Below are 13265 nucleotides of genomic sequence, written 5' to 3'. Positions count from 1 at the left end.
GTACTAATCACCAGCCAAAGGGACAGAATCCCTTTAATTAGCTGAGGCCATTTGTTTGGGGTCTAATGGATCCTGGGAAGCTATAGTAGATTGTAGTCTTTAAAGTAGCTACAATAGCCAGGCTATGGTGGCACATACATTTAATCTTAGCACTCTGGAGGCAGGGGTAGGCAGATCTCTATGAGTTTGAGGTCAGCCTGGTCTACAAAGCAAGTTCCAGGATAGTGAGGACTGTTACACAGAGAAACCCTGTCTCAAAAAATTTTTTTAAAAAAGTAGCTGCAATACTACCTGCCTCTCACACCCTCTTCTTCCAGTGAAACTTCAAATTCTTCCCAACAAGAGGTGGAACCTACAGTGTGGTCTAGTCACACAAGCCTAAGATCTCAGCTTGACTGAGGAGGTGGAGGCAGGGGGATCAGGAGTTTAAAGTCATCCTCCCCCACATTATCAGTTTCAAACTAGCCTGGGCTTCATGAGACCTTGTCTCAAACAAACAAACAAAAACAAAACAACAACAAACAGAGATAGGGCCTCTGTTTCTTCTCCTTGAATCTCGGTGGGCTTGGGACCACTTTGTAAGTATTGCTACCCGATTTCTGAGATGTGATATGAATGCGTGATTTAGTCTCTCCAGGCTCACTCTCTCGGGTCACTCAGGAAACTCAGCACTGGGGTCTCTCATGCTGTCTGATAGACAGCCCCACAGGAAGAGGAGTTATGGAGACTGATTGCCAACTCAGCCATAGATCCTCCAGCCCCAGTCCCACTGCGACTGCTGATACCATGTGAGGCTGAGAACCGCTACTTCATGCCACAGTTACAAGCTGGTTTGTTATGTAGCGGTAAACAGTGGAAATGGAGGTGTGGTGTAGAAATCCACAGTGCTTCCTCGTGTTTCTCACTCTGTCATTGGGTTAGATGTCCAGGAGGAAAGATGTGAAGTCTGAAAAATTGTATCGCTAAGCTTGAGTTAGTCACTGACAGTAAAAATTAGGAGTGTTGTGACCTGCACAGCTTTTAGGTTGACCTAACTGAGGTGACAGGGGATAAAGAAAGAGACACACATACAGAAAAACTGTGATTAGGTGGGCTGTATGCTCTGATGGAGACACATCACCACCAGCAGCAACCTCAAAACATAATGCTTTATTTTATACATCTGAGTCCAAGAGGCAGGTTTATTGTATACAGCTGAACAAGGAGGCAGGTTTGCTTACTTTTGGTAGAAGGTCTCTGTAGGAAAGCAGTCTATATCTGAGAGGAGGAAGCTGTGATTGACATTTTCTGCATATACTGTCAATGTTTGCACGTGGACCAATGGGGCGGTTTTGCCATTCCCATGGGTCTGAGGCATTGGGTCCTCGACATGGCCGGGTTCATATCAGCAACACACATTCACTCAGGACTTCATCTGCTTCTTGCACATTCAGGAATTAGCGATACAATTTCAGCTCCTCACGGGGTTTGGGGGTAGGGCGTGAAATCAACTTTATCACAAAGACTAATATTTTGTACACTTTCCTTAATAAGCTGCAGTGCAAGGTGACTGTGATTTAGATATTTGGAATCCAAGGAAAATAGGCATGATGAATATGTACTCTTTAAACCTTAACTGCAATCATCCTGGAAGGAGGAACATTTCTAAGGTACACTTCCCTCTCAGCAGGGTTCCCTATGCATTTTTGCTTATTCTAGAAACAAAGATCATCAGTGTGGATGTCACAAGTGCTGTAGGATGTCCTGCATGCTGTGAATATATGCTGCTATGACAAGGAGAGAGGAGAATTCTGGAAGGTGGAAGGCTGAGGCAGAGAGACACTGCCAGCCAGCCACAAGGAGAAGCATGATGTAAGATACCGGTAAGCCATGAGCCATGTGGCAAGGTATAGATTTATAGAAATAGGTTAATTTAAGATATAAGAACAAATAGCAAGCAGCCTGCCACTGCCATACAGTTTATAAGTAATATGAGCCTCCGTGTGTTTACTTGGAGGACGTGAGTGGGAGAGATTTGGATCTGACTAAGCTCCCAAACTCACTGTGGCTGAAGGAATCGCTGCTTTCTAGGTCCTCTGCTTTATCATCCTGGGTTTGTTCCCTGACCCTGCTCCCTGGCATGCTGTTCCCCCATCATTTGCTACAGACCCATCCCTTCCCTGTATTCAAAGCAATTTCTGCAGAGAAGTCTCAGTGTATCTATAAGTCCCTAAAGTTTAAGCCCTGAGTCCTGTTGTCAACTACTTTATAGCTGCAGGCTTACACACTGTTCAAACATGGATGTAGCCCCACACAGAGTGTTTTTTACAAAGTCTGCAGAGGTGCCTCTTCCTGGAAATGGCCCTGCTGTCTCTTCACATCCTTTGCCCAGAAATCTGGCAACACACAGGCAGATGTAGTACAGTCCGGCTGACAACAGAAAAAGAAGAGCTTCCAGATCCAGAGTTAAGCAAGAATCTCTTCCTCCTCCTCCTCCTCCTCCTTTTTCTCTTTTGGTTTTTCAAGACAGGGTTTCTCTGTGTAGCTTTGGTGCTTGTCCTGGATCTTGCTCTCTACACCAGGCTAGTCTCGAACTCACAGAGATCCGCCTGGCTTTGCCTCTTGAGTACTGGGATTAAAAGTGTGCGCCACTACCACTCTGTAAGAATCTCCGTCTTCTAAGGATCAAGTGTTGAGATGACTTTAGTTAATCTTGTATATCAAGGCTGGGTATTGCTGTTGCTTTGCTTGCTCTGGCTTTTTATTACTTCAAGGCTTTGAAGAACCAGCCTGCTTCCATTTGAGGCTTAAAAGTCATCTTGTAGTAAAGACAAACTAAGTTCATTTCTGTTTATGATTCAACCTGTTTCTCAAGGATTGGGCTATGCCCCACCTGTAACCTTAACTACAAATGATCCTGGTACTGCCTGTTCCAGGAACGGCAATTTTGTCTTTGTTTCAAAAAGTTAGTAACCATCTGGCAACCCTACCTTTGTTTCAAAAAGTTGTTATGACTACCTTATTATACCCACCTTGAAACCATGTCTTTGTTTCAGGAGGTTCTTAGGATGAACTTGTTATGATGTTCTGCTCCTCTGCTCCTATAACCCCACCTATTTTGCCCACCAAATCCCCCATTTGGAAACTCCTCTACCCCTGAGCTATAAAAAACTTGTCTTCCTCACATTCAATGCTGACCTCTCAAGCCGTGTCTTAGGGGGAGGCAGCCTGTGTACATGAATAAAAACAACTTGCTTTAATTAATTGCTTGCTTTAATTAATTTGACCATGATGATTTTGGTCAGTGGTCTTTTTTTCTCCTATCTTTAGGATTAAGAGCTTCTATTATTCTATTATTTTTTTTTATTATTATTTGTAATTTGTGTGTGTGTGTGTGTGTGTGTGTGTGTGTGTGTGTGTGTGTATGTGAGTGCAGGTGCCAGTGGAGGCCAGAGGCATCAGATCCCCTGGAGCTGGAGTGCTGATGTTTATGAGCTACCTGTTGTGGGTGCTGAACCAGGTCCTCTGGAAAAGCAGCAAGTGCTCATAACCAGTGGGAAACCTCTCTAGTCCCTTTTTCAAAAGGATCACTAAAACACAGAAGTACTTGGTAGGTGAATGGATGCTTTAATAGTGGCTGCATTCCCAAGAAATGCTCCAGATCATTTATATGCCTAGACATCACCGAGGAAAACCTACCAGATCAAATACCAGTGGCTTCCAGCATTTGAGTGTTGGGAATTTTGAGATTCTGCAAAATTGCCCCTCAAGGGTTAGTGCTTTAGGGGAAGGAAAATAAGTCCCTTCTTAGGTTTGCAAGCCAGCATGTCTGCTTGGAAAGCCAGGCACGGAACAATAGTGTTTAGGCATGCTTGTCTCACCTTGAGGAGACACTTGTGGAGCAGTGGCCTCTGGGCACTGTCTGAGGCAGGCTGCCTCCCTCCCGAGTTTCCCAGCCTGTCCAGGAGCTCTCATTCTTTCCTGTTGGTCTCAGGACTTGGTGGGAATCCGGTTTCTTAGTCATCTCATGATGCAGAGCTAAGGCAAAAAGCCAGCGAACAGGAATTACCTGTTTCTTAGCCCCGGGTTGCTGGAACGGTCTGCCATTTCCCAGTTAGCATTTCTTAAAGATGTATTTTATTTTTGATTGCATAGTTATTAGTGCCTCTCCTTGTGGTTTGGCGGGCGTGGCCTACTGGAAGAGAGAAAATCAAACACTGGTCTAGAGCTAAGCAGTTTGAATTTTCAGTGTAAACGTAGGGCAGGTGGCACACGCCTTTAATCCAGATTCCTGTAAATTAAATGCCACCCTAGTTTACCGATTCCAGCGGCAGCCCCCACCCCCCCTACGCCCCCCAAAAAAGCGAACTGAAAAGGACCATAGTGCGCACATGGGAAAATTACTTACTTAGTATATTTTTACTGCGCAGACATTGGGTGTCAGTTCAGTGGACTATGAGAGTGTGCGGCGGATGGGATGCAGGCATCCTGAGACTGGGGTACCAGTGAGGGTCCGGCCGGGTGGACAGTAGACTTGAGCCTAGTGGATGCTCTGCGCCACTGTTGGGAATCGTTAAAGAGAGCTGGCTGGGGGCAGGAAACTGTATGGGTTTTGATGACGGAGTCGGAAAAAATGCTCTTGATTCCGCTGGGTGATGTCCTGCCCTGGAGCAGAGTCGAAGTGTCTAAGCAACGACCAGGAAATGACTCAGATTTGTTAAATCAGCACCACCAGCCCCTTCCCTACTATAGAGAATGGGTGGGTTGCTGGGCCCCGCCAGGTGCGCTGGGTGCGGGGGATCTCAGGGGCCAGAATGCAAGGAAGTAGCATTCCTGACGACAGCAGCCAGGCTCAGATTTAGAGATAAGAGCCACACCTGCAGGCAAGGGAAACTTCAGAACACCGCTCCTTCCCCTCCATTCCCCGCCCTCCCACCCCCTATTCCCCGCCCCCATTCCCCGCCCCTCCATTCCCCGCAGCCCCCACATACGCCGCCCTCCGGCCTCCCCACTCCCTACCACCCCTTCTCCCCACTCCCCGCCCTTCCGCCCACCCACACCGGCCCTCAACCTCTAATGATGCCAGAGCTAGCAGCTAGGGGGAAGTGCTGTTGTGGTGTCCCATCACCCACGTACCTACACAGCAGAAGATTAAGTAGCCTTGGTGGGCAGGATGGGCGTGTCTTACTCAGGCCACTCTGCTTCCCACTTCCTCAACTAAGGAGGAACTTGAGAGTTAAAGGAATCTACATACCTCAGAAAAAATAAATCATCGTTGCTGCTTGACATCCGAGTCCAGCAGTGTCTCTCTGTCCCTCTCTGTCACATCATTTTTATATGCAACTTATGGACGGGTCAGTGATAATAACTTTATGGGGAAGGGGGGAGCATGCTTGTGATCTCTTGGGGCGCAGAGGTGGGAGGATCACTGAAAGTGACTTAGCAAATTCTGGGTGAGAACTTGTCTCAAAAACCAAACCAGCTAACGCCTCCCCAGACCATACATACATTTGCTTAGATTGTGTGTATTTGAATTTGTGTGTCTAACTATGTGTAATAGATGTGATACATTTGAAGTAATTAGCTGTTTGTGAACTCTTATGCACGAACCTGGAATCGATACCTTGTAACAGGCTCTAACTTAGTATTTTCTTCGGGGTTTTTTGTTGTTGTTGTTGTTGTTGTTGTTGTTGTTGTTGTTTTTGTTTGTTTTTCTTGCACTTGCATTAATAAAAAGCAGTTCATTTAAAAAAATCTTTGATGGCTCTGGATTTTTGTTGAAAAATGGTGACTGTCCTCTTTGTTCTGTAAGGTGCAAACCATTTATAAATATCAGTTCAAATGGCTAATCCAGTTGGAGGCTTTATTTATACACATCTGTTTCTACTAGTTGCCTAGTTACAGTTTTCTGTCCTGTTAGATAGAAACTACCTAGGGTACGTTCTGGTGCATGAACCTACGAGATGAAAGAATGACACCCTGTCCTTTCCCCAAAAGAGATGATTCACGCTCTTGCACCACCCAGTTCTTTGAACTAGTGGGATGAGAACACCACATCCTCTGTCACCGATTGATACTTGAAAGCTCTTTGTGGAGCAGTGGTGTCTCACCCGCCTGTGGTCTTCTCTCTAGGGCAATCCCTTCTTCCCTCAGCATTTGTCTCTGGGAGAGACAGGAAGATGGACACCCCCTCCACCCCACCCCCCAGACAGACGTCACAAACCCTGAGGTGAAAATGTCTCAGGAAGAAGATACTTCACTCTCCAGGGAACTGTCATATGAAGATTCATAGCGCAAAATTTCACTCACGTGGTCAGTTTCGCCATTCCTGCTGGAGTTTGCAATGGCTTTCCATACCTATCTTGTGACTAATTTGGCAATTACACAATGTGTTCTTTGGCCAGTGTTCTTTTTGCCTTTATGTGAATAAAAGAAAGTTCCAAATTCCTGAGTGTGTCCTAACTCTGTACTAGAAACTTCAAAAACCACAAAACTGTTTGGAAGCTGCCTGTGATGGTTTGACCACCACCACAGCAACAGTGAAGGATACAGACATCACCATGGTGATGTTCTCTTTCTCCCTTGCAAAATCTGTGTAATATCGTCACTGCTTTTTAAAACAAACAAACAAAACCCCTCTTTTTTAGTATAGTTGAGTATAATAATGATGGGGTGGAGAAAATAAGAAGGTGTTTTAAAAAACTAATTTAAACATTTGATTGTTGTCTATACTGGCCATATATGTAGCACTTGGCATCTATTGGTTATAAAATGTCCCTGAATTGCAAACCAAATCTACTTTACATAATTCACACAATAAGTTTAGATTTGACACAGAAATCTAGAGATAGAAGAAAACACTAATATTTGACTTAAAATATCTGCTCTGGAGTATGGTGGCACATCTGCAATCTCTGTAGGGGGGAGTGGAGGGTGGGGATGGAGGGGTAGAGGGGTTGGTTGGAGGGGTATAGGGATTGGTGTGGAGGGGTGGGTATGGAGGGTTGGAGGAACAGGTGTGAAGAGTATTGGGGTGGGTGTATGGAGGGGTATAGGGGTGGGTGTGAGGGGTGGAGGAACAGGTATGGAGGAGTATTGGGGTGGGTGTGGAGGGGTATGGGTAGAAAAAGAAGGATCAGGAGTTTAAGGTCACCAATGGTTACACTGAAGGTTTCAGGAAAGTTGGGGACACATAAAACCTCATTTCAAAACAGCAAAACAAAACCCAAAAGACTAAAACCAATCTCTCATGTGTAATTTGATGTCTCTTAACCAGAGTAGCATTATCTTAACAAATGACTAATCAAGTAATAGGCACCTGGGAAAATACCTCTTTAACAAAATTATACACAAGCACTACAGAATACGTACATTATGGCCAGTCCTAAGCATAATTTTTAAATTGTGTTGGGCTAAAAACTTAAAACATGAATGATATTTAGCAAAACTAGAGGAATCAACTCAATAGCTTACAAGGAAAGGCAGTTCACATGTTAGTGTTATAATCTCTTTCAGTTACTTTAGTAGGAAATAAAGGATTCACAAACAGATGCAATGCCTTCTTCAGTTTTTACAGTTATGACATCAGTCTAATATTAAATAATATAATTCCAAAGTATTACTTATATACACAAAAAGTACCTGTAACAAAAGATTTTTTACTTCAAAAATAAAAGGACAAAATATTTATCTATTTATATGTTGCTCATAACACTAATAGAACTTTTAAATGTTATTCCCTAAAGCTTTGCTTTTTATGATTTATTTATTTTTACTTTATGTGTTATCCTTGAATGTATACATTGTGTACCGTGTGCATGCTGGTGCCTGTTGAGGCTAGAAGAGGGCATATCAGATCCAGGGAACTGGAATTACAGAGAGTTGTGAGCTGCAACATGGGTGCTGGGAGCCGAGCATGGGGCCTCTACACGAGCAGCAAGTATCCTGAACTGTGAGCCACAAGACCAGCCCCAAGCTTTCTTTTCAAAAGACTGAAACAGAATAGCGCTCCCTAAAAGTCATATTTTGTCATCAGCTATTGTCTTTATAATATTGCAACTAATAAAATTTAAGTCTCCACTTCATCCTCACGTATGAAGAACATTAGAAACAAGCAAAAATGTGTCTGCAGAAGAGGGAGCTGAAAGAACAGAAGAGCACGAAGACCAGGAGAAAGGGTGCGGAATGTCATCTTCTCGGCACCACACTGTTGCAAGCGGGGACAGTATACAGCTGTAATTACACGTACTGGGCCCGTGCAAGATTGGCCTTGTCAATAGTTAGTTTTGGATGGGGAAGGTGTTCATGAGGTTACTGCAGGAGTACTTTCCCTTTGGACCACCGGCCAGCAAATAATGACCTGGAGACTTATTATTAATTATGAAAGTTTGGCCGTAGCTTAAGCTTTTCCCCAACTAGCTCTTATAATCTAATTAACCCATATTTTTTAAAATGTACATTCTGCCAGGGGGCTTGGTTACCTCTTCTTAGTATGGCACATCCAGCTTGCTCTGAGTCTGCTGGTGAAATAGCCTTTCTTCTTCCCAGAGTCCTCTTTCCCCCTGGAAGTCCCATCTATTCTCTCCTGCCTAGCTATTGACCATTCAACTCTTTATTAAACCAATCAGGAGGTGTCATAGGCAGAGACAAAACTTTACAATGTACACAAATATAAGCAGGGTTTCCAGGAAGAGAGGGAGGAAGTGAGGCACAAGGATTGAGCCAGTGAGATGCCAGGGAGACAAGACATCAGGCACACTGTACAGAGTAGAGGTAACTGAGCCTTGTGGCAGAACATAGATTAATAAAAGCAGGTTGATTTAAGTTATAAGAGCTAGTTGTGTTATGCCCAGATTGTGACCCCCTAAAGAGACCACCGAAGACCTTGGATGTCCAGAATGCAACAGCAAGGTTTATTCTGCAGATACAAGTCTAGACAGGGGACTCATTCCTACACCCAATACAGTGAGGCAGGGAGGAGCTCCTCTTTCTTTGTGTGGCTGGCTATTTAAAGGCAAAAACCACAAGCCCTTGGGGGGGGTTTAGAGGGGTTTGCACGGGTGCAACTTGAATTGGTTTATTTTTATCTCTGTTCTCTTTTAATTGGGTGAGGGTATGTAACCTTTGAATTTACTGGTTGGTGGTTACAATTATCACTTTGAGGGCAGTCCAGCACAAGTCCCAGACTTTGTCCTTGAGCCGCCATGGGGGCTGGCTGGCCTAGCACGTCATGCACATAACTCTAAGTTGGTGAGGGGCCCCAGACAGTAAACATCTGGCTGAACTTTTAGCAGTCAGAGTACGTGCAGAAAGGGAGCTACTGCAAGGACTATGTCTTTTGTTCACAGCCCTCCCAGAGACTGCTTACTCAGTCTTAGGAAACTGAAATTGAGGCCTGATCTCTGAGACAAGACTGAGCAGCCTGTTATGGCATCTGCTTGGTCCTTTCAGTTGGAGAAAAGCCTAAGCTAAGGCCAAGCTTTCATAATTAATAATAAGTCTCCATGTTGTTATTTGTGGGCTGGCAGTCCCAATGAGAAAGTATAGTTATGTAAGGATTTTGGCTCACAGTTTTAGGGCATAGGCCATCATGATGGAGACTTCATGACGACTGAAGCTCAAAGCAGCTGTTCACCTGGCATCCACAGCCAAGAAGAAAGTGATGTGTGCTCCTGCTAGGTTTTAAACATTTACGTTTTTTTTTTTAACTTTTAGTTATATGTGTGAGTGTTTGTATGTGAGCATGTGAGCATGACTACAGGTGCCTTAGAAGGGCAGCGGCATTGGATCCCCCCAGAGAGAGTAACAGACAGTTTTGAGTTGATTTTGAAAACCAAACTTGGCTCCTCCACAAGAGCAACTGTGCTCTTTACTACTGAGCCAACTCTCTAGCCCCTCAGCTAGTGTTCTGTTATCCAGTCCAGGACCCAAATCCAGTTTTAGGGTGGGTCTTTGCATTTCAATTAACCTAATCAAAATAACCCCCGCATAGACTTGGGAGGCCTAAACTAATTAAAATTATTCCTCGAAGGTACACCTGGGGGCTCTCTCCTAGGTGATTCCAGGCCATCAAGTGGACAATATCAGCAATCAGGAGAGGTTCTCCACTGTAGGGCCTAAGACCTTCCTAGTCATGGACTTTTCACTGGGTTTACAGTGCCCGGCATGGATGTTGTCCTGAGGAGTGTGCTTCAGATTTAGTCCGTAGCTGGTATTGCACAATGGACACATCTTGTACAGCAGGTGTTTTTATAACTCACGGGGTTCACAGCTGGCTAAGACCATCCCTGGCTTTTCTCCCAACATCCTGCATAGTATACTCCAGCACTGAGAAAGCAAACCAGCGAGAAGCTCTTTTCCATCTCACTTCTGGCTTGACTTCTCTATGGCTTACAGTCAAGGTGTGTGGTGTCTTCAGTAGCAGATCTTACCATCTGGTTCTGATGGGCAAATAAGAACAATGGCAATGACCCCACTGGGGTCTCCCTGACCAACAGTTCCTGGGAAGGTATCTCGTGCCTGGTATTGGGGCTTTCATTTACTAACCTATGGCTTCTGGGAGCACCATATCCATTCATGCAGGGTACCTCTGTTCAAACTCTTTTCTTTTAATTATATATTTAAATTAGTTAGTAAAATAGTGAGTTTCTCTATGACGTTTTCATACATCCTTAGTTTTGGTTATCTTTCCTCACTAACACCCCTCTTTCTCACCTCTCCACTCCTATCCCTGTTTAAACCCTTCCATTCCCAGAATCCCCACACTCTACTTTCATAACACATGTGTTCTGTATTTGTTGTAGAGTATCTGACAGAGAAGACTGCTGGGACATGGATTTAAGCCAATAGAAAATCTTTATCAACTGTCCTGCAACTACATTGGGTGTTCGGGATCCTGGTATAGCACTGAGCCTTTCTCAGGGTGAGATTTTAAGCACAAAAACCATATTCTGGGTTGACACACTTCAGTTAACAAGAACAGTTGGCCAGAAGCAGAACTACAGGAGTAAAAACAAAAGTAAAGTTAGTACATTTAGGGACTTGGTCAGAACTATGGACTTTGTAAGTGGTTTTCCTGTGCTGGCAGCTGCTCTCAAATAACCACTCAGAGTCTTAATATTAATTATAAATGCTCAGCCAATAGCTCAGGATTGTTACTAACCCTTACATTTTCAATTAACTCATATTTCTTATCTATGCTTTGCCATGTGATTTGGTACCTTTTCTTGGTGTGGCATGCCCATCTTGCTTCTCTCTGTGTTTGTTCATAACTCCTGGCTCCACTCTTCTTCCCCCAGCATTCTCAGTTAGGCTCAATGTGGTGGTATTGTGTTCCCCCAAAATTGTTCACCCTAATAAACTTATCTGGGGTCAGAGACAGAACAGCCACAATATTAAACATGAGGATAGGCAGTGGTAGCACACGCCTTTAGTCCTAGCATTCCAGAGGCAGAAATCCATCTGTTCAAGGATACAGCCAAGCTTGGTGACTCACGCCTTTAATCCCAGAAAGCGAGCCTTTAATCCCAGGGAGTGACAGCAGAAAGAGAAAGATATATAAGTTGTGAAGACCAGAAACTAAAAGCATTTTTGGCTGGTTAAGCTTTTAGGCTTTGAGAAGCACAGTTCAGCTGAGACCCAAATTGGGATGAGGACAAGGAAGCTTCCAGTCGGAGGAAACAGGATCAGCTGAGGAATTGGCAAGGTGAGGAAGCTGTGGCTTGTTCTGTCTCTCTGATCTTCCAGCATTCACCCCAATAACTGGCCTCAGGTTTGATTTTATTAATAAGAATTTTGAAGATTCATGCTATAGGCTTTCCCACCTAACTTTATCTGGTTCAGCTATTGGTCAGTCAGCTTGTTTATTAAACCAATCATAGTGACATATATTCACGGTGTAAAGGAATATTCCACATTTGATGGATTAGGCCTTTGTTTTAGTTTTGACAGGTGGTGCAGTCTAAGAACTGGGCTTTACAGCCTGAATGGTACTTCCATCATGGAGTCACTTGTGCTAAGATCTGAGGGCCTGCTAATGTCTGGGGTCCTGTTGCATAGTCTCCTCCCTTAAGGCCCCCCTGCCTTCTCCTCCCTCACAATGGCCCCTTTCTAGTTTCCTGTCCTTCCAGACATGCCAGGTTAAACACAGATCTGAAAGTTCAAAGCCAGGATCCATATAATAGAGAATATGCAGCATTTGTCTTTCTAAGCTTGGTCACTTCACTTAGCATAGTATTTTCCAGCTCCACTCATTTTTTTCCCTATAAATTTCATGACTCCATTTTCTATCAAAAACAAAAGGGATTCAGCCCCTATTTGTTTTCTCCCAGGGTTTGTGGAAGAATCTAACAACCAGCTGAGGATCTAAACTTAGGGATATCAAATCAATCTAAGTACACTGAGTTCTTTAGTCTATTCACTTTGTTCTTCTAAGTCAATTCTATCTACATAACTTCTTTTCTTTTTTCATACTTAGATCCTCTTTGTCCCTTCTTCTGCTCTTCTCTCATTGTTCTAAGTTCTTCTCTCATTCACCCCTAAGAATATATATCTCCATTCATTAGCAACCTATTAGTAAAAAACTACAAAGTAAACTCTCCTGGACAAGTATTCTAATAAGAGTCACACTTGGCAAAGACTTGGTCAGCTTAATTGGTGACTGACAACAGTTGTAGGTTGTAAAAAGTTCTGGCTATCTCTTAAAGGGAGAGCCACAAGGGTTACAAGGGAAGAAATTAAACCAATGAGAGATTTAAGGAAAGGGCAAAGAATATGGGTACTATTTTATATGATTAAAAATGTCCAGACATGGTTAGTCAGTTAACAGCCTTTTTCTGTTAATTGCCTGAATCTTAGGATTTATACATACATAGTTAGTCTGAGCCTAAAATCTTGCATTAAAAACTGGTGTAGAAATAAACACAAAGTGTTAGTTGTGTTTTGAATCAGAGTGGGGAGGTGCTGGTGGAGGAAGCTTAGGGCAGCATAGGTGCTATTGCTCTCTTGAAGGACTGAGATATGCCAAGGCCAGACACCTGCACTGTCACTTCTAGTTCACTATAATTCTTCTGAAGGGTTTTGATCCAACAAGGCCAGGCACCTGCAATTCCTCTCTGTGAAAGTTTTTCAAGGACACTTTGGCCAGTTTTGCCTTGTCAGTGGCTAAGAATGGAGACCAAGACCTCTAAGTGTCTTCAGTCCACATGGAATAATAGACCTAATATGAAGCATATTTTAGTATGTTTCTATTCATAAAAATTATACAGTTAAATAAGAAACCATCTTCT

General features: G+C 43.7%; 1 long non-coding RNA gene across 1 annotated transcript; it reads left to right on the top strand.

Annotated features, from left to right (window-relative positions):
* The first annotated feature begins 5081 nt into the window (after positions 1 to 5081).
* On the top strand, positions 5082 to 6423 carry LOC119088182. The gene is made up of 2 exons (XR_005091778.1): positions 5082 to 5333; positions 6112 to 6423. It is a non-coding gene; the product is annotated as an uncharacterized LOC119088182 (long non-coding RNA).
* The last annotated feature ends 6842 nt before the right edge of the window (positions 6424 to 13265 follow it).

The sequence above is a fragment of the Peromyscus leucopus genome, chromosome 6, assembly GCF_004664715.2.
Source record: "Peromyscus leucopus breed LL Stock chromosome 6, UCI_PerLeu_2.1, whole genome shotgun sequence".
Taxonomy (NCBI): domain Eukaryota; kingdom Metazoa; phylum Chordata; class Mammalia; order Rodentia; family Cricetidae; genus Peromyscus; species Peromyscus leucopus.
The sequence above is the reverse complement of the archived record's forward strand: the minus strand, read 5'-3'. Positions and strand labels throughout refer to the sequence as shown.